The sequence below is a fragment of the Phragmites australis genome, chromosome 10 (assembly GCF_958298935.1).
Source record: "Phragmites australis chromosome 10, lpPhrAust1.1, whole genome shotgun sequence".
Lineage (NCBI taxonomy): Eukaryota > Viridiplantae > Streptophyta > Magnoliopsida > Poales > Poaceae > Phragmites > Phragmites australis.
Genome location: NC_084930.1, coordinates 29,029,462 through 29,050,328, shown reverse-complemented (window position 1 = coordinate 29,050,328; position 20,867 = coordinate 29,029,462). Strand labels below are relative to the sequence as shown.

Genomic DNA, 20,867 nt, shown 5'->3' with positions numbered 1-20,867 from the left:
GCCGGATCACAAATTCGAATCAAGTGTCTGTCAGTTAACCAAAACTGCAATGATCTCATCTTTAGCAGCAGAGCTAGCTCTTGTCAACTACAACCAAATTTAGAAAGCCATTACTGGTACGGCAAATCCCGTAATAAATTAATAATACTGAAGTACTATCGTTAGGCTAGCTGTGAGATTCTCTCATATGTAGCTTCATGCCCAGATCTTGATCTAACAAGAAATTGCCACCTAATTTGGCAGTGTATATGGCCTAGCCAAGGTCAATATCAAAGCAAATATGGCCCACCACATGTCAACGTCGGATTCTCATAACCAGTTTACAACATCATAACCAAAAACTTATGATAGCTTGATGCTTAGAATCACTTGCGTGAGAGATTACATTGTTCAACTTCACATGGAGTCATTGAGTGGGATAAAAATGTTATTTTTTTGCATGTGGTAAAAACTTTAAACAGATAATTCAAAGTCTTAATGAGAAGGCGATTTTCCAACAATTCAGGAGAACTTAAAGTTCTTCCTTCAGAAAAATTAACAAGATAGGTCCAAACGCCAAGTCCTAATTTGCACAATAATTTAAAACACCCCCCTTATGCTCAAGAGACATCCCAACAGATGCAGTGCAAACATATTGCAAACTTTAGCATGCCCATTTTCAATCTCTACATCCTTCCCTCCCCTTCTGGATTACAACCTGAACCACCAATATACACACAATAACTCCACAAATATATGATATACATACTTCGATGGAAACTAATGGACTTGGGCCCTACAAGGGTGCCAAAAAATTCTCCTTTTTTTCTCCCCTCCGGCGGTGCTAGGCGGCAGCTACGGTGCTGCTGTTGCCGGACTGGTCCGAGCCGCCGCCACTGCCGCCGCGCCAGCCGTTGAGAACCACTTCTTCTCTTTGAGCTCGTCGAGGTTCATCTGCTGCTGCCTGCATTCAAGGCTGCAAAAGGCCACCTCACCCCTGCACAAACACAAAAGTTGAAGCCAAATGATGATTGATTACACAACGATAGTATTTTTCTACCGATTAGTTTCTGTTGGATGAACGATATTTCATCAATTGATCGACAATCTTTTTGCTAACAAAAAATGGCAGATCTTTTAGTGGTGGAGTACTGTTTAGTTGGAAACCCATTCACATTCCATGATGTAGAGGTTACTACTATAGAACGCCACTTGCACATGAACTACTTCGAAAAGGATACAAAAACTTCTTTTCTCCTCATCATTACGTAAAAATGGATTCTTCTTTTCCCTCCTAAAGTGGAGAGATCAATACAAAAGTGCATTTGTTGCTCTCATGCAACCGAAAGGGCAAATGGTTCTTATTTTTCTCTTCTACTTGTTCATTTAATTTTTGTTCAGTTCACTTGTCCCCGTTCAGACTGAGCTCGAGTGACTCATCATACATCATCAAGCATTTACAAGAGCAGAGACAGAGAATCTAACGCGTTAAACACGTCGAATATTCTCCAAAGTCCGGGGGCGATCAGATCAAATTAATATTACTCTGTTTCAATTAGAGGGGGGAAAACAGAGATACTTTCTCTAAGAAGAAGAAGAAACCAGCAGATCATCCAAAAATATGACACATCCAAGAAGCATCAGAGCAATAAACTTATCAACCCCGTATCACAAGCTCACGAAAAAACAGTTTTGCCGTAACAATCCTTTTTGAGGAAATAGCAGGAGTTCCACCGTAACAATCTTTAAGAGGAAAACAAGTAGCAATCTAAGTGGCCCGACGAATCTTTAAGACGCAGACAAGGAGAAAGACTGGATATTTTTCGAACAGAGCATACGCAAATCCCAACAAAAATTGGATATTTTCGAACAGAGCATACGTAAATCCCAACAAAAAGAGCAACGGCTTACGCACATGTAGATGAAGGTGTCGCGGCCGGGGCCGAGGCGGCGGTTGCAGAGCCCGCAGGCCTTGAGGAACGCGGCCGTCTCCGTCCCAAGGAACTCCTCCGAGTGCCGCCTCTGCACAGTGCCCCACGCCACCCCCGTCCCCGTCCCCGCAGCCGTCGCCTGCGTCTGCCCCCTCGCCGGCCGCGTCGGTGGCCGCCCTTGCTCCGGCGGCGACGCGAGCTCCGTCAAGCTCGTCGTCCGCCGCAACGAGGATTCGCTGCCCCTGGGCCGCTTCATGGTCCCCACGGCCTGTCCTCGGACGTACCTCCCGGCGGCGGCGCGCCTTCCTCTCCTCGTCTTCTTGGGTGGGAAGCGTAGGGGAGAGGGGGAGGGAGTGGCAAGGCTCTGGAGCGAGGGAGGAGGGCCGGAGGGGGTGGTTAAAGAGGAGGGGCTGGGGGTGGAATCGGGGGATCTCCGCCGTCCATCGGAATCTGATGGATGGATGGATACCATCCCCCATCAGCGAAGTGATTCCGACGCATTATGTGTTTAGTACTTCTTTCTTTTGAGAGATTATGACGTCAATATTTGGGATTGGGTGCTCTCCCTTTTGCTATGCGTACGGGATTCAACGTATGTATTTGGGATTGGGTATACGGGCTGCTCGCCGGCATCGCACTGCGGTCAATCGCGAAATCTCTTCGGCCTCGCGGAAGGAGGAGGGCGAGCGTGGTGTTCAGTCGCGTGAGCACTTGCAGCGCGCGGTGGAGGCTGGTTTCTTCCGTTCGGCTACATCGGCAATCAGATCTATACCGGAGGAAACTCAGATCGTCACTGATGTGGACACGAAAGGCTTTTCTGTATCGGATCTCGCTACAGCAGGCCATTGCCTGGTGCCGGCAGCTGACCCAGAGGTACGTAAATCTTGTGGTGGTGCAGGTGTGACGGCGGAAGGCGATTCATCAGTGGTGCTTCGCCATTCATCGTCTGTGCTGCTGAAACCGTGGAAAGGCCCGCTGCCGAAGCCAAGACTCTCTGCGGCGAACGTTCGGTGATTGTTTGCCTGAGCAGTACGTGAGACAGGTATCGCAGTCGCCGAAGCTCCATAGCTCACCGGTGTCTGATCCGGATTCTGCGGCGGTTCAAATTTTGGACTGGGTTTCTCACGGGCCTACTGGTGGGCTAATCTCAGACTGGGCCAGGCGGAATCCGGGTCTGGCCTCTCTCCGAGCCAAGCTTGAGGTTTTTCCACCAAACCCTAGCTGGCGCAGGTCTGCTGATCCTTCACGAGGCAAGCCTTCTCCACATCTATCTGCTTCTGCTCGCTCTTACACGGAAGTGGTGATTAATGGGATGGTCGGAGGTGGGCGAGTTGATGGCGGTTAGGGCGAAAGTGTTGGTGGCAGGAGCTCTAGCCGGGGGAACGGGGGCTTTCGACATCCTCGTTTCTTCCGGTAGGGAACTTAAGGGGAGCGTAACATTGGCGGAGGCTGTGATTCGCACTGAGGTCGTGGCCTGAATGGATGGGGTCTTGGCATTGGTGGTGGAGAACATGGTCATGGACACAGTGGTGGTCACAACCACGGACAAGGCAGGGGTCAAAGCGCTGGTCGTGATCATAATGCATCGTCGGCGTAAGATGGAAAGGCTAACCTAGGGCTTAATCATCAGGGGGCCTCAGGTTCAGCCTTTGTCCCGGCCGTGCCGTTAGAGACCAATGAGAAAGACAAAGACTGCTGCTAAAGAGGGGGCATCCCAAGGGGATCTATTCCAAATCCCAAGGGATACCATGGTTGCTAAATGTCCCACCAGCTGCAGGCTAATAGCTTTGGGAGATGAGGACTTGATGACCAAGGTGAAGCGTTTAGCAGCGAAGTGCAACCTGGATGGATGTACACAAAATCTGTCTTTCCTTTCTTTACCTAATGATGTTGTTATTTCGAACATTAAAAATCTAGGTGTGTCTACGGGTAGAGATGATAGGTTTATTAAGCAATTTATTATTTCTATAAAAACATAGAGATTGATCATTTATCTATGGTAGCCAATACATCTAGTTCTAGTTCCAGAGGTAGAGGTAAATAAGATAGCAAGCTTCTAGTTCCTTATGAAAGGAATTTTTTGGAATAGCAGACGTCTAGGAGACTTGGCTAAACACAATTATATTTCAGACTTAGTAAATGAACAATATCTAGATTTCCTTGCTATTATGGAAACAGGTAGAAGCACTTTTCTTGTTTCAACCTTGAATCGTTTATATTGTGGTTTGGATTACTTATGGCATGTTATGCCATCACAAGGAAGATCAGGGGGAATGATTATTGGGGCTAATGCTTCTGTGTTTGACATTGGCTCCATAGTTGAAGGAGATTTTTACTCTCAATTCCTTATAAAGAACAGAGAAGATGGTTTCACTTGGACGTTATATGCAGTCTATGGACTGGCCTAAGAGGATTTTAAAGCAGAATTTCTCACTGAAATGTGTCGGAGAGTGAACTCCTGTCGCAGGGATCCTGAGAGACCCCTTTTTAGAGATTCGGCCGGGGGGATGATCCTGGAAAAACTTGTTTGGGAAATAAGCGGGAACGGAAATAAATGCGATGGCTGGCGGGAGACGGTCACCCTAATGCAAGAAAAAGTGGGTACACCGGGTTTTAGACAGGTTCGGGCCGCACGGAGGTGTAACACCCTACTCCTGTATGAACACTATATTTATCCTTGAAGGGAATTCTTCAAGGAGGTATCTGGTTCTAAGGGGAGAGCTGTTTACAAAGAGCTTGAGGCTCTTATGTTCTAGCTTAACTTGAGCTGGTTCGAGTGTCTGTCGATCTATCTTTGGCCTGGTTCGTCGGAGATTGTTGGTCGTCTGGTGGTCGAAGGCCTTTTTTCCTCCTTGCTTTTAGTGTTCTCCATCCTTTCCTTTTATAGGCGCGCCGACCTCAACATATCCTGAATGGGAAAGAGGGGACACGAATGCCAAGGTGCCACGGAGAAAGGCGTAATCATTTCATTTTGGCGAAGTGACAGGGGCGGTGGAGAAATGCGGCGCGCATTCGACCACCAGCCGCTGCGGAAGCCTCGGGGCGCCCTAAAAGGGGCCCACCGGTCAGCCTCAGAGGTGCCCAGTGCGCCCACCCTGTCTTGTTCTTCTGCCAGGGCAGGGTGGCAGGCGGAGTGCTTCGATTCTGGCAACGTTATCCCGAGGCACCTGGATAAAACGGGACGGGACCCGTGCATTTAATGGACCCACGGCCCCCTGCTAGTGCATGGCAGGGTCTGACACTGGGGCGTGGGCAGCTGAGAATGTCAGGATGTCAGACCGCGCGTGCCTATTAAATACGGCATTGGGCCTTTGACTGGATGACACCCTGACGACGGGACCCTTCGGGTCGTTGAATGATCTTGCGCGAACCTTCGGGGCACCGAGTCCTCGGGGGCTGCCACGTGCAGCCCCGAACACTCTCTCCCGAGTACTGCGGTGGGACCTTCGGGGCACCGAGTCCTCGGGGGCTGCCACGTGCAGCCCCGAGCACTCTCTCCCGAGCACTTCGGTGGGACCTTCGGGGCACCAAGTCCTCGGGGGCTGCCACGTGCAGCCCGGAGCACTCTCTCCCGAGCACTTCGGTGGGACCTTCGGGGCACCGAGTCCTCGGGGGCTGCCACGTGCAGCCCCGAACACTCTCTCCCGAACACTTTGGTGGGACCTTCGGGGCACCGGGTCCTCGGGGGCTGCCACGTGCAGCCCCGAGCACTCTCTCCCGAGCACTTTGGTGGGGCCTTCGGGGCACCGAGTCCTCGGGGGCTGCCACGTGCAGCCCCGAGCACTCTCTCCCGAGCACTTTGGTGGGGCCTTCGGGGCACCGAGTCCTCGGGGGCTGCCACGTGCAGCCCCGAGCACTCTCTCCCGAGCACTTCGGTGGGACCTTCGGGGCACCGAGTCCTCGGGGTGCTGCCACGTGCAGCCCCGAGCACTCTCTCCCGAGCACTTTGGTCTTAGTATTTGGACCCTGCAGATCATCGGGGAACTAGGGTGCTCGGGAACCAGAGGCGGCGGCCCCGAGCACATTCTCCCGGGACTTAGCTTTTTCTTACCTCGCAGGGTGGTGACATGTGGTGGATAGCCGGCCTGGCCTCGGGACTTAGGGACCCCTGGTTCTGAATACACCGACAGTAGCCCCCGGGCCCGTTGGTAGCCGATGGGACGGAGACTGCGAATGGGCCCTTCGTCGCGACCGAGGCCAAGGCTAGCGCGGACGCCATGTGGCAAGCTTTCGAGAGGTGGCCCTTGCGGACCTAGACCTCAAGTACGTTCCAACGGGAAAATGAGTGGACGCGTGTCCACACAACTTCCGAAGGGTATGATAACCATACGGGCGGCACGCGCGGTCGCCGCGCAGATCGAGGAAAATACGCCTGGCAACCGCTGACATCGTGCGATCGGCGGGAGATTCGCCTGACAGTTGCGTCGATCGAGGCGACGCTTCGCCGAGCGAACCGTCTGGGGCGGCAGTTTTCGAATTTTGAGATATAAAAGGGGGAACGGATCGGTCCGTTTCCCCTTTTTACGCTCTCTTGCACTTGCGCTCCTGGCTTCTTGGTGCTCCGAAGCCCTCAGGAAAATCCCAGGCGACCGGAGCATTCTCCCTTCTCCCTCTTCTCCACCAAAAAAAAAACACCTTCCACCCTGTTGAGATGACGAGGGTTGGAGGAGGACGCCGGGACAGGACTTCGGACAGCATCTTGCCGGAGCCTCGTCTGAGGAATGAGGAGGCGGCGGATAAGATTAGGAAGCTGTTGGTACCGGAGGGTCAGGAAGGTGCCGTGGTGGTGAGGCCGGCGACTCTGACGCCGGCGACGACCGTCCCTGGGCGGACCGTTCTCTTCACCTCTTTCGTGGCGGCGGGGCTAGTGCCGCCGTTCTCCGCCTTCTTTCTGCAAGTTTTGGAGACGTACGGCATACAAATGGCGCACCTAAGCCCCAATTCCGTCGTGGCGTTGGCGGTCTTCGCGCATCTCTGCGAAATGTTCGTGGGGGTGATGCCGTCGGCGACGCTGCTTCGCCATTTCTTCGTTCTCCGGCCGGTGGGGAAGAAGAGGGGGTACTCCACGGCGGACGTCGCGGGGTGCTGCAACCTTCAGCTCCGGGAAGGCCTGGGGGATCATTACATTCCCCAGGTGCTGCGCAGCAAGTGGGAGGAGTGGCGGCGGGACTGGTTCTTCGTCGACATCGACCCCCACGAGCGCCTCGAATTGCCAGAGAGGGCGGCGGAACCTCGGCGATCGACGTGGGAGGCGCCGCCGCCAGAAGACGCGAGGCTGAAGCCGGTGCTGGAGCGCATCTTGGAGCTGCGCGAGTCCGGGCTGACCTCAGTCATGGTGGTTGTGGACTTTCTGCGTCGTCGGTTGGCACCCTTGCGAGAGCGGGCCCGACCAAGCTGGTTCTACACCGGACCGGAGGACATCACCAGGACCCAGATTGGCGCGAGCTGGGATCTGGGGCAGGCGGAGCTGCGAGGGATGACCCGAGTGATCACCGGGACGGAGGACATGAGCCGGGCGGAGCTCCCGTGGCCGGAGATGGCGCTCTGCGCCAATCTCAACCGGGTGGCCATCATGGCGGGGCTGCCGGAGTTCGATGCCCAGGGGCCCGTGGACCGGCCACGAAGCCGGAGTCCCGAGGCCTCCGACCTCCCCGGCCTGGAGGAACTTCTTGGCGAGGAGGTCGCTGGTAGTTCGGCGCGGGCTGGCGACGGGGCCGCCGCAAGCAGCAGCCGCCGTGCCGGAGAGGAGGGTGCCACTGAAGTTGTTGAAGAGTTGGCGCCGGGAGACCGGGGAAAGCGACCCCGGGCCTTGATCCTAGTGCCGGATTCTCCGCCGTCGCCGACGGCAGCGGCGGCATTTTCGGTGCTGGAGCCGCGCCTGGTGCGGATGGGGCCTGCATCGACGCCTGCGACCTGCACGGCGGAGACCGAGACCCGTCCGGCGGCACCCGAGGTTCGCACGACGGCGCCCGTGGCCTGCGTAGTGGCTCAGCCGAGCCCCCAGCGGAAGAGGCGGCGGGAGGAGTCCGGACCGACGGCACCGGACCCGGACATCAGACTCCCAGCGGCCAAATGGCGGTATCGGTGAGTCTTCTTTCTTGCTTTTCCATGGGCATTTTCGGCCCGAACTAAGTTTTGACAACTTTCACTTGTCTCCCGCAGGCCAGCTGCAGGCGCTGCTGTGACGGAGAGAGAGCAGGCGCCGGAGTCAGAGCCGAGCCTGCCCGCTGCGACGGCGGAGGCCGGCATAGGATCGGCGGAGGTGCCAATCGACGTGGCGGCCCCTGGGAGAGAGGCGGAGGTGGCAGCCGAAAGAAGGGTGCCGGCGGAACCTACCCCGGGCGCGGAGAGCCCGGGGCGGATAACGGTGGAGGCGGATGTTCTGCCGGGGCCGGTGGACAGGGCGGCCGATGCGGGAACGCGGCCGCCGTCCGAGACCTTGGCTCCGGCGGAGCCTACCCCGGGCAGGCAGAGCCCGGGGCGGATGGCGGCGCAAGGCCCGGCGGAGAGCTCGGCCCCCCTGGAGGCATTGCGCGGAGAAGCCTGGGCGCCCACAGTGCCCGGCCGGCCTGCCGATCCCTTCCTGGCCGCCATTAAAGGCGTCCAAGCAGCAGTCGGGCAACTGGGCGCAGTGGTGAAGGCCAAGGAGGGGGAGCTCGAAGCCGAGTGCGCCCGCCTGGCACTGGAGAAGGCGCAGCTGGCGGGCGCCCAGGAGGAGGCCCGTGCGGCAGCCGCGCGGGAGCAGAAACTCCTAGAAGACATCCGCGCGGAAGCCGCGCGGGAACGAGAAACTCTGAAGACCGCGCGGGCAGAGGCCGCGCGGGAACGAGAAGACGCCGCCCGCTTGGCCGAGGCGTCGAGGCAGCAAGCTGCCGAGGCCCTTGCCAGGATGGGGCAGGCGCAGGAGAGGGAGGCGGCAGTCGCAGCCCGGGAGGAGGCTGCGGAGGAGCGGCAAGCCGAGCTGGCCCGCCGGGAGGGCGCGGACGAGAAGACGCGCGCCGACCTCCAGCGCTGGGAAGATGACCTCCGGAAGATCAGAGAAGAAATCAAGCGCTGGGAAGAGGACGTCTCCGTCCGGGAAGTAGACAACGAGCTATCAGCGTCGGATCTCGGAGCCCGGGAGGATTCGGTGGTCCAGCAGGAGGATGTGCTGGCCCGGCGGGAGAATGAGCTGAGTCGCCGAGAAGGCGAACTGAGTCACCGAGAAGGCGAACTGAGTCACCGAGAGGGCGAAGCTGCTGCTGCGGTGGCCGCCGCGGCTACCAGGGCGGAGGAGAATGCGAAGCACGAGGCGGAACTGGCCGCCCGTGAACGCGCCTTGTCCGAGATGGTGGCCAAGGCGAAGCAGGCTGCCGTCCCCGCCGCAGCTGGCGGTTCTTCTGGTCCGGCCAGGGACCAGGGACTCGAGGCACAGCTGCGGGCCGCCAAGGAGAAGCTCGAGACCGCCTTTGTCTCGCGGGTCAACCTTGAGCATATGCTGGAGGACATCCTCCGGCGGATGCGACGGGCCGTGGAGAAGGGTGGTCTCGGACAGCTTGTCGACGACAAGAAGGGCGATGGCCCCGCACGACAAGTGTTGGGGCTGCAGCAGGTCTGCGAGCGCCTCGAGACCCTGCCCTGGGCAGTTCAGGAACTTGCCGCCCGGGAGGGACGTGGCTTGGCACGTGCCGTGGCCGAGCACGTCCTGGCCTGCTACCGAAGCAGGGACCCGAACTTCCCGTTGGAGCCAGCGCGGGAGGGAGTAGTCGAGGCTGAGGAGGAGGCCGCCCGGGCAGCGGTTAGGAGTACCACCTCCGTGGTGGCGGCCGGCTTCAGGCGAGAGGTGCCGCCGCCGCCAGCCCCCGGGGACGACTCGGAGGATTCAGCTGACGCCTCTGCCGCCGACTAGGCCTTCTGTGCCTTCTTTTCTTTTGTTGTAGATGTAGGAGTGAATATTAGGAGTGAACCCTTAGAAAACGCCTTGTATATGTCTTGTGAATATAATGGCAGCTTTTCCTTGGGCTCGTAACTCCAATTTCTCTGTGTGTTTGATGTTTCTTCTGGTGCTCTGCCTGGAAGTCCCGGGGAGTACTCAGTCGGGCCGTTCCCGACCTTCCCATCCCCGAGAAATGAAGTTGTTCCGGTCGCTGGCGTTGGCGCAGCCAGCCCTCAAGCTCTCGCGAGTCCGCACTGCCTAGGTTAAGAAACGAAGACACAGACTCCCTTGCCCGGGAGATAGATCGATCCTGCTCGGAACACGCCGTGCCTAATGAACACTTTTTCACTTTGCGACCACTCAGTTAGCAGAAGGGAGACGTGTGCGGGCGAGAATGTGACCAAGAGTCCTCGCGGTCCGGTGGTGCCCGGGCTTGAAACGGGCCGGACCGAGCACTGACAGCCTGCCCCCGAGACCTGAGCTCCGGACTACCCGAGTAGCTCGAGCGATAGGATTACCCAGGGTACCCGAGGACTCGGTAGTGCTCGGGGTCCATAAAAGCAGACCGAACACCACGACGACCACGAAGGGCTTCGGTCAGACATTATCGCAAGCACAGTACTCCTTTCTACAAACCGCTATGTCGTTCTGGGAAAAAGTAGACACGCGGCAGGGTTTTTGCGTGCAAGGAGACCACCTCGCCGAACAGATTAAAGCGCGAGAGCCCCCGAGAATGACTCGGGAACATAAATTTACTGAAAGCAGACTTGTCTGAATATAACCACTCACCGGACAGCTGTCGGCCTTCTGGCCAACCGATCCAGGAGGGGTGTGCTTCCGAGCTCGGGGGCCCGGGGACTTGATTCTTTCAACGGAGCGCCCGAGGGCCCAGAGGCATACGAGGCTCCTAGGGTCGGGTGGCCTCGACCACCCAAGCCTAAGTGGTAGGACCACCCGAAGACCCTTGGGGCCGACCAGAGACCGGGGCATTGAAGCCCTCGCGGCCGAACTGCTTGTGATTGCCAGCCTGTGACTTGAGAGAGAATATAGAATTTCTTTGTCTGGTGCGCTCTGTTAGTGCGGTACTTGCTATAGACTGTTCTCGTTTTTGACCCGAGACCTCTCGAATACCCAAACCGGCGAACAAGAGCGGACAGAGGCATAACCTAGAGGTCCTATGGTTCGGTGGCGTCCGGGTATGACAGACCAGACCGAGCACCGACAGCCCGCTCCGAGGGCCCGAGCTCCGGACTACTCGAGCAGCTCGAGCGATTGGATTACCCAGAGCACCCCGAAACTTGGTAGTGCCCGGGAGCCTGTCATGACACCGAACACCACAGCCTACCATGCCGGACGTGGGTCAGCGGCGACTGCTCGCATGCATACCGATCGGGATTCTTTTGTCAACGGGAAAAAAGAGAGAGCGAACTTTTTCTCGCACAACCGAGCTCCTCACCAGACATATTAAACATACGGAATCCAGAAAAAGTATTTTGATATAGCGATTGCTTATTGAAAAACTTAATGTGCAATATTTACAGGGTTGGGTGACATCGACTTACCCCACGGGGCGAAGCCTTCAGACTGCTCGGGCGGGGAGAAGCCCCCGGCCTTACTAACCTGAACCGCGAGCACGGCCATCTACGGGTAGAAGCGTCGAAGATGCTCGATGTTCCACGGATTCGGGAGTGGCTGTCCTTCCTCCGTCGCCAACCTGAAAGAACCTGCCCGGGGGACCGCGATCACGGTGAAGGGACCTTCCCACACAGGGGACAACTTATTCATTCCTTCGCGCGAATGGATGCGTCGGAGAACTAGGTCCCCCACCTCGAGAGACCGGGCCCGGACATGGCGCAGATGATAACGCCGCAGACTCTGCTGGTACCGAGCCGCCCGGACAGCAGCACGCCGCCGGCGCTCCTCCAGGTAGTCTACGTCGTCGCGCCTTTGATGCTCCTGCTCACCCTCAGAGTATGCATGCACTCGAGGGGAGCCCAGAGTGAGCTCGGAGGGGAGGACTGCTTTGGCGCCGTAGACGAGGAAGAAAGGAGTCTCCCCGGTAGCGCGGCTTGGCGTAGTCCGATTGGCCCATAGCACGGCTGGCAGCTCGTCCACCCATCCCTTCCCGTGCTTAGCGAGCACGTTATAGGTCCGGGTTTTGAGGCCTTTTAGTATCTCCGCGTTGGCGCGCTCGACCTGCCCGTTACTCCGAGGATGAGCGACGGAAGCGAAGCAGAGCTTGATGCCGAGATCTTCGCAATAGTCCCCGAACAAGGCACTTGTGAACTGGGTGCCGTTGTCGGTGATGATCCGATTGGGGACACCAAAGCGGCTAGTGATGCCGCGGATAAACTGGAGCATCGTGTTTTTGGTCACCTTGATGACTGGGACCGCCTCCGGCCACTTGGTGAATTTGTCGATAGCGACATATAGGTATGCATAGCCCCCGACTGCTCGGGGGAATGGACCCAGAATGTCCAAACCCCAGACCGCGAAAGGCCATGACAGGGGAATGGTATGGAGAGCCTGAGCTGGCTGGTGAATCTGCTTTGCATGGAACTGGCATGCCCTGCAGCGCCGAACCAGCTCGGAAGCATCCTGGAGAGCTGTAGGCCAGTAGAAACCTTGCCGGAAGGCTTTCCCGACCAGCGTGCGGAATGATGAATGGCCACCGCACTCGCCCTCGTGGACCTCAGCGAGAAGATCGCCGCCTTCTGCCCGAGAGATGCATTTCAGGAGGATACCTCCTGCGCTACGTCGGTAGAGATCCCCATCCACAATGGCATAGCGTTTGGACTGCCGAGCAACCCTTTCGGCAGACGCCTCATCCTCGGGTAGGAACTTTTCTTTCAAGTACCCTCGGATGTCAGACATCCACGAGGCATCTTGAGAACATTCGGCGAGCACAGCGCACTCGTCGGACGGCGGCGCCCTGACGGGGCTTCCCACTGAGGGCACCGCCGGGGTCTCCTGAATTGAGTTCGAGGTTTCCCCTTCATCCTGTTCGGCAGGCAGGACGGAAGGCCGTGCGAGTCTTTCTTCAAAGACTCCGGCAGGGACGCGCGCACGTGAGGAGGCCAGGCGAGAGAGCTCGTCGGCCGGAGCATTGTCGCGGCGAGAGATATGCCACAATTCGAGGCCGTCGAAGCGTCTCTCGAGCTTTCTGACTACAGCCACGTACGCCGCCATTTGAGGATCCGTGCACTGGTACTCCTTGGACACCTGGTTGACGACCAGCTGGGAGTCCCCTTTGACCAGGAGGCGACGAATCCCGAGCCCCACCGCAGCTCGGAGGCCGGCGATGAGACCTTCATACTCCGCCATATTATTGGATGCGCGGAATTGCAACTGTACGACGTACCGGAGCTCTTCACCCGTTGGGGAGGTGAGAACCACTCCGGCCCCTGCACCTTTCAGCGAGAGGGAGCCGTCGAAGTGCATGACCCAGTACCTGGGCGCGTCGTGCCCGGGATAGGCAGAAACCTCTTCTGGGACGACGCAGGGGACGGGCGTCCACTCTGCCAAGAAGTCAGAGAGTGCCTGGCTTTTAATTGCCTGGCGACTGACGAAGTGTAGGTCGAACTCCGCCAGCTCTACTGCCCATTTGACAACGCGCCCGGTGCCTTCCCGGTTCCGGAGAATGGGTCCCAGTGGATAAGTGGTAACCACCGAGACTTTGTGCGCCTGGAAGTAGTGGCGCAGCTTCCGGGAGGCGATGAGCACGGCATAGAGCAGCTTCTGAGCTTGGGGATACCTTGTCTTGGCCTCCCGAAGGACCTCGCTGACGAAGTACACCGGTCGCTGTACCCGGCGGGCCCGGATGGTGGCCCCACCCAGGGGGCTGCCACAGCCCCCAGGGTCGGCGGTATGGTCGGGGTTGGCCGGGCATTCGAGCTCGATTCCTTGGCTGGGAAGAGCAGTGTGCTCGGGCTCGACCCCTCGCTCCGGGGGAGCCACGAGGACAGGTGAGTGGTCGGGGGCCTCTGGGAGCTGGGACCCAGCACCCGGCCCTGAACACTCGTCTCGCTCCACCACCAATACTACGCTCACAACCTGAGGAGTGGCTGAAACGTAAAGCAGCAGGGGCTCACCTTGAGAAGGAGCCACCAACACAGGTGGCGAAGTAAGGTACTTCTTTAAGTCGCGGAAGGCCTGCTCGGCCTCCGGCGTCCAGTCAAAATGACCGGATTTTTTCAGAAGCTTGAAGAGGGGGAGCCCTCGTTCCCCGAGCTTGGAGATGAAGCGCCCGAGGGCGGCCATGCAGCCGGCGAGGCGCTGGACTTCCTTGAGTCGAATCGGGGGTCGCATCTTCTCCGGATTGACCTCGATTCCTCGGCCAGAGACCAAGAAACCAAGGAGCTTGCCCGCCGGGACCCCGAAGACACATTTCTCCGGGTTGAGCTTGAGGCGGGTAGAGTGGAGACTGTTGAAAGTCTCGGCAAGGTCCTCGAGTAGGGTGGCGCGGTCTCGGGTTTTGACCACGAGATCGTCGATGTAGGCTTCGACGTTGCGGCCAACCTGCGAGTTAAGAGTGATACGAATGGCGCGCTGGAAGGATGATCCAGCGTTGCGCAGGCCGAAAGGCATTGACATGTAGCAATAAGTCCCCACCGGGGTAGTAAAAGCAGTTTTTTCCTCGTCCCCTACGGCCATGCGAATCTGGTGATACCCAGAGTTTGCATCTAGGAAGCACAAAAGATCACATCCCGCAATTGAATCTACGATTTGATCAATGCGAGGTAAGGGGAAGGGATCTTTAGGACAAGCCTTGTTAAGGTCGGTGTAGTCCACGCACATGCGAAGCTTGCCGTTGGCCTTCGGGACGATGACTGGATTTGCTAGCCAGTCGGGGTGGAGGACTTCTCGGATGAATCCGGCGTCGAGGAGCTTGCGGACCTGCTCGCGGATAAACTCCTGGCGCTCTGGCGCCTGCCGCCGGACCTTCTGCTTCACCGGGCGGGCGTCCGGACGCACGGCCAAGTGATGCTCGATCACCTCCCTAGGGATCCCGGGCATGTCGGACGGTTGCCAGGCAAACACGTCCACGTTAGCCCGGAGGAAGGCGACGAGCGCGCTTTCCTATTTGCTGCCCAGGTCGCTGCCGATTCGGACAACCTGGGTAGCGCCTTCGCCCACCTCGACCTCCTTCGTTGGAACAGAGGTGTCGGCGGCGAGTCGGGGTCTGGATGAAGAGGGTCCCGGGCCCCCTGAAGAGCCATCAACCTCGGCCTGTGCTGAGACCAGAGCCATGTATGATTGTTCGGCGCAGGAGACGGCGCCGCGGGAGTCGGCGACCACGGAGACAGAGCCTGCGGGGCCGGGCATCTTAACCGTAAGGTATGCATAATGCACGGCCATCATGAACTTGGCAAGCGCCAGACGCCCGAGGATGGCGTTGTAGGGGAGAGGGAGCTCCGCAACATCGAAGAGGACGCACTCCGTGCGGAAGTTGTCCCGGCTCCCAAATGTGACAGGCAACTCAACCTGCCCGAGGGGCAGGGAGTGCCCGGGAGTTACTCCACAGAAAGGGAGTGACAGCTTTAGGCGTCGGGAAGATACTTGCAACTTCTCAAAAGCCTCCTTGGAAAGGAGGTTGAGGCCGGCACCACCGTCGATCAGCACTCTGCCGACCTTAACATTGCAGATAGTGGGAGACACAACCAGAGGTAGCCGTCCCACGGCTGCAGTACTGACGGGGTGATCTGCCATGCTGAACGTGATCGGAGCATCCGACCACCTCAGGGGTCTTGTGGCCTCCTCGCTCGGGGTTGCCGAGCACACTTCGCGCCGCATGACCTTGATGCCACGGCGCGAGCAGGGTGTGTAAGCGCCCCCGTCGATGAAGGCAACCGCATGCTCGGGCTCCTGGAAGCCGAGCTCGGCGTTGTTGGGGACGACCTCGGCATCGCCTCCTTCGTGGGACTCGTCGCGCTCCCTCTGGCGCTGCTCCACGAGTCCTTTGACCGTACGACACTCCGTGAGGTCGTGCCATCTGGTCAGGTGTATGGGACACCATTTACCTGGCTCGGGCCCCGCGGGAGCGGGGACCCTCGCTGGAATAGGAGCTCGGCCAGGGGCCGGGGCTCTTGCTGGAGCTGACGCCCTAGCCGGTGCCGGGGCCCTCGCGGGCACAGAGGCCCGAGGAGGAGCCCGAGCAGGGGCCCTGACGGGGCGCCGATCAACACCCGGCCGACGCTCTTGCCGGCGATCGGGCTCTTGCGGCTCCCTATGAGCGGGGACTTGGGCAAGCTCAACGGGAGCGGCCTCGCGCTTCCTTCTCCTTTTCCCGCTTATCAGAGCGGGAAGAACTTGGCTGGTCGGAAACGGGGCGAGGAGCATGCCATGCCCTGGCCTCCGCAGCCTTGGCGCACTTATCGGCCAGTGCGAAAAGCTCCGCAGGGGTCTCGATCTCGTGCGTACCTAGCTTCTCGAGCATCCGCTCATCACGGACGCCCTGCCGAAAAGCAACAATAACAGCATGGGGGGCCACTCGCAGAATAGTGTTGCGAACCTGGCTGAAACGCTGTATAAATCGCCGTAGCGTCTCCCCTTCCTGCTGTTGGACGGCGTGGAGGTCGCACTCCAGACCGGGACGTGCGAACGTGCCCTGAAAGTTGGCCACGAATTGGTGGCACAGGTCATCCCAGGAGCTGATAGATCCTGGGGGTAAGTTCATAAGCCAAGAGCGGGCGGAACCCCTCAAGGCAACATGAAAATAGTTTACCATCACCTTTTCGCTGCCTCCGGCCGCTTGGACGGCCGTCGTGTAGATCTGGAGGAACTCGACGGGGTCGATGGACCTGTCGTACTTCTCCGGCAGCTCGGGGCGGAACTTGGAAGGCCACCTCACCCGGCGGAGCTCGGTGGTGAAGGCACGGCAACCGGTGCCGTACCCCGCAGCACGAGCGGGGGTTCTTGGTGGCGAGAAGCGGCGAGCCGGGGATCCCCGGTGGTCATGGGCCGGGAGAGAGGAAGCCTGGTCCTCTGCCCCAACCCCCTGCCGGGTCTCCCGCTGACGTTCGAGAGTGACTCGAGCATCTTCGTGGCCCCTCCGCTCGTCAAGGTGCAAACGAAGGTCCCGGGCTCCGGACATGGCCAGGGGGACGGCACTCCGCCTGGAGACCCCTCGGCCCGTGCGGGTGTTGCCCGCTGAGGAGCCGGCTCTGGCGGCACCGTGCTGAGAAGTGGCGCGAGGACTCCCGGCCTGCACCTGGCGACGAGCAGTGCCGATCAAAGCGACGACGTCTTGCATCCACCGGCCTTCCGGAGTGTTTGGCGTGGCCTGAATGGGCGGGTGTCTGAGGAGAGCTTGTGCTGCAAGCAACGCGCTCCCTGGGCTGGCCTCACTGAAAGCGAGCCTGCACCGAGGCGGCACCCGACGTGGCCCAGAGGCAGACCTGGCGGCCGGGGTCCCGACCACCTGCTGGGGGTCGGAAAGTACGTTGGCAGCGGCGGCGGCGCTGATGGGCCCAGCGCCTTGATCCCCTTGGGCGGGAAAAGCCGCACGAGTGGATGGCGGCTGCCGCGGGTACGCAGCAGCGACGGGGCTTTCTTCGTGGGGCAGCGTTCCGTTACTGGAAGTGGAGCCGGAACGCTGGAGACGGTGCCCACCTACCATCTTTTCCTGTGGAGAAAAAAGTGAAACAAACAATCCAGGGATATTCCCCCCTACCTGGCGCGCCAGCTGTCGGAGAGTGAACTCCTGTCGCAGGGATCCCGAGGGACCCCTTTTTAGAGATTCGGCCGGGGGGATGATCCTGGAAAAACTTGTTTGGGAAATAAGCGGGAACGGAAATAAATGCGATGGCTGGCGGGAGACGATCACCCTAATGCAAGAAAAAGTGGGTACACCGGGTTTTAGACAGGTTCGGGCCGCACGGAGGCGTAACACCCTACTCCTGTATGAACACTATATTTATCCTTGAAGGGAATTCTTCAAGGAGGTATCTGGTTCTAAGGGGAGAGCTGTTTACAAAGAGCTTGAGGCTCTTATGTTCTAGCTTAACTTGAGCTGGTTCGAGTGTCTGTCGATTTATCTTTGGCCTGGTTCGTCGGAGATTGTTGGTCGTCTGGTGGTCGAAGGCCTTTTTTCCTCCTTGCTTTTAGTGTTCTCCATCCTTTCCTTTTATAGGCGCGCCGACCTCAACATATCCTGAATGGGAAAGAGGGGACACGAATGCCAAGGTGCCATGGAGAAAGGCGTAATCATTTCATTTTGGCGAAGTGACAGGGGCGGTGGAGAAATGCGGCGCGCATTCGACCACCAGCCGCTGCGGAAGCCTCGGGGCGCCCTAAAAGGGGCCCACCGGTCAGCCTCAGAGGTGCCCAGTGCGCCCACCCTGTCTTGTTCTTCTGCCAGGGCAGGGTGGCAGGCGGAGTGCTTCGATTCTGGCAACGTTATCCCGAGGCACCTGGATAAAACGGGACGGGACCCGTGCATTTAATGGACCCACGGCCCCCTGCTAGTGCATGGCAGGGTCTGACACTGGGGCGTGGGCAGCTGAGAATGTCAGGATGTCAGACCGCGCGTGCCTATTAAATGCGGCATTGGGCCTTTGACTGGATGACACCCTGACGACGGGACCCTTCGGGTCGTTGAATGATCTTGCGCGAACCGTCGGGGCACCGAGTCCTCGGGGGCTGCCACGTGCAGCCCCGAACACTCTCTCCCGAGTACTGCGGTGGGACCTTCGGGGCACCGAGTCCTCGGGGGCTGCCACGTGCAGCCCCGAGCACTCTCTCCCGAGCACTTCGGTGGGACCTTCGGGGCACCAAGTCCTCGGGGGCTGCCACGTGCAGCCCGGAGCACTCTCTCCCGAGCACTTCGGTGGGACCTTCGGGGCACCGAGTCCTCGGGGGCTGCCACGTGCAGCCCCGAACACTCTCTCCCGAACACTTTGGTGGGACCTTCGGGGCACCGGGTCCTCGGGGGCTGCCACGTGCAGCCCCGAGCACTCTCTCCCGAGCACTTTGGTGGGGCCTTCGGGGCACCGAGTCCTCGGGGGCTGCCACGTGCAGCCCCGAGCACTCTCTCCCGAGCACTTTGGTGGGGCCTTCGGGGCACCGAGTCCTCGGGGGCTGCCACGTGCAGCCCCGAGCACTCTCTCCCGAGCACTTCGGTGGGACCTTCGGGGCACCGAGTCCTCGGGGTGCTGCCACGTGCAGCCCCGAGCACTCTCTCCCGAGCACTTTGGTCTTAGTATTTGGACCCTGCAGATCATCGGGGAACTAGGGTGCTCGGGAACCAGAGGCGGCGGCCCCGAGCACATTCTCCCGGGACTTAGCTTTTTCTTACCTCGCAGGGTGGTGACATGTGGTGGATAGCCGGCCTGGCCTCGGGACTTAGGGACCCCTGGTTCTGAATACACCGACAAAATGGCTCATGTATGTAGTTTGGAAACCAACCCTATGATAATAGGGGGGGGGATTTTAACATTATGAGATGCCCTGTAGACAAAAATAATGGCAATTTTGACCCTTGGTGACCTCATTTATTTAATGCAATAATTGACACATTAGATTTACGGGAGATTGAGATGAGTGGAAGACAATATACATGGGCAAATGATCTAGATCCACCAACCTATGAGAAACTTGATCGAGTTCTCATGAGCACCGAGTGGGAATCCAAGTACCCAAAGGTTAAGATCGAGGCACTCGATCGGTCTCGATCAGACCATACCCCTCCTTTGTTCAGCACGGGTGATAATCTCCTTTATGGTACACAACCCCTATTCAAATTCGAATTAGGATGGTTGATTCGTGAAGGTTTTGTTGAAATGGTGACCAATGTATGGCAAAATGAGAATAGATGGAGCAATGCCATTGAAAAATAGCAAAACAAAATTAGAACCCTTTGACAGTACATAAGAGGTTGGGCCAAACATACTTGTGGCATTCTTAAGAAAGAAAAATATCAGCTCAACACAATGTTAGATGAGCTTGATAAAAAGGTTGAAAATAATATTTTCACGCATAATGAGGTTGCAATGAAGCATTTCCTAAATGAAAGGTTAGATCATTTGCTAAGAGAAGAAGAGCTCAAAAGGTATCAAAGAGCCAAGGTGAAGGTCCTTGATGTCGACTAGAGGGGGGGGGGGTGAATAGTTATTTCTGAAATTTAAAACTCTACAGCGGATTAGATAGTGTCCGGAGACTCCGAATCAATCCGGATACTCCGGGTTCCGGAGTATCCGAGTTCACCCGGATTATCCGGACTATACAGGAACTCAAAATCAAAGTAAATGTAAGTAAATCTAATGTAATCTACGAGTTACCACTGTCTCTATAAGATGGATAAGTTCCTTTCAACAATAATCATGCACTCAAATACTCGCAAGCAACAATATTGAGGCAAATCCTCAAATAACAATTTGAACGAGTAAATTACAAGAAATTAAATAGAGACAAGATTTATTCCTGAAGTTTGGCCACCTCACAAAGAAGTGCCTACGTCTCCATTGAGGAGCTCACAAAGAGCCGGGTCTTTTTCAACCCAATCCTCACCCAAGCGACCACAAAGATCGAGCTTGGGTTCTTACTCAATTCGTGGGTAATATAAACTTTCCGTTGCACTCCACAATGATTGGGTGCTCTACGGGTGACCTCTTGCCGTCTAGAAGCACAAAACTTCAAGAGAAAAGAACGGAAATTGTAGCTTGGCAAGAACTCAAAATGCTCAAAGATTTTCTTGTTGCTCTCTTGCTCCAAATCTCACTCCCCAAACTTAACTCACAAATCTTAGCAAATATTAAGCACTAGAGGGGTTTGGGAGGACTATTGAATGCTCTAGAGAGTGTTTGTTCACTGGTGGTTCAGTAGCATTAAATGAAAGGGGGTGAAGAGTATTTATACCCTTCTCCCAAAAACTAGTCATTATTGTGCTATTCAGGCAGACTCGGGGTATCCGGGTTCACCCGGAGTCTCTAGGTAGCACAGAAACTCACACACCTAACCTGTCAGAACTAGCCGTTACACTGACCCGGAGTATCCGAGTTCACCCGGAGACTCCGGGTAACACTTTGAGAAAAATCGACTAGAAC

At 57.5% G+C, this 20,867-nt stretch overlaps 1 pseudogene; it reads right to left on the bottom strand.

The window, feature by feature from the left end:
- Positions 1–445: 445 nt before the first annotated feature.
- LOC133930600 (FCS-Like Zinc finger 7-like) lies at positions 446–2,397 on the bottom strand (annotated as a pseudogene).
- Between the last annotated feature and the right edge of the window lie 18,470 nt (positions 2,398–20,867).